Genomic DNA, 1,071 nt, shown 5'->3' on the forward strand with positions numbered 1-1,071 from the left:
TATCTTAATAATTTCTGTAGATTAATATTCTGACGAATATTGTTGTATCTTGTATGTACAGAATACTTGCTAATCGACAATCTGCTGCACATTCAAAAGAGAGAAAGGCCTGCTATATACAAGAACTCAAGCGCAAAGTTCAGACCCTTCAGATCGAAGCTACAACTCTTTCTGCCCAATTGACCCTATACCAGGTTCGCGCTGTCCATCTGAAACTACTTGCATGATTTTGCCATGAAATAGATGAAGCACTCAAGTGTTAAGTTCATCTTTGCTGCAACAAACTGAAAATTTCTTGTACAATATCTCATTTTGTTTTTTTGGTGACTAATATCTCATTTTGTTTATTGAAGACTGTATTTTTCTTGGCTTATATTAAAGACTGTATTTATCATCGCATTTAGGATTAGGGTTCATCATCCAAGGGACTAATTTGATTTCTTTTAACAAACTTACCTTGTCTACTTTGTCAGCAAATCCAGCGTACACGTAGGCGTCAGCCACCCAGGCAGTTAATAGAATACGTCACCCAATGTTAACCAATTCAGCAGATGAATTGATGAAAAGACTAACGTAGTCATGTCCGTCATCTTTCAAAAACTATTTTAATGAACTTTATCATTTGAGAACTCATATAGATATCGAAATATCTTTTAGGACGATTTTTAATATTAACTCATTTTATATATTTATATGAAATTTTTTTGAGATAGTTATTATCACTTTAAATGAATCAGTAACATCTAAGAAATAGGATAAAGGTACACTTTTGACTTTGTAGTGATATAGAAAAGACATTACTCATATTACTGAGCAAATTAAAAAGGTACTATACGATCCCACGTGAAAAGGGAGAAGAAAAAGTTAATCGAAATGATTGAATAAATAGTATAAGAAAGAGTAATGATAGAACATAATTGAGTAATAACAATCTACATAAAAATCGTTTCAAATATCTTAAATCAAATAAACAAAAACATAAATATAAGAAAGAGAATAATATTTTTTTAAGATGTCTAAATAACATTTTTTTTCTTTTATTTATAAAATATACATTTTTTTTACAAAGAT

Source organism: Arachis ipaensis, chromosome B07 (genome assembly GCF_000816755.2).
Source record: "Arachis ipaensis cultivar K30076 chromosome B07, Araip1.1, whole genome shotgun sequence".
Lineage (NCBI taxonomy): Eukaryota > Viridiplantae > Streptophyta > Magnoliopsida > Fabales > Fabaceae > Arachis > Arachis ipaensis.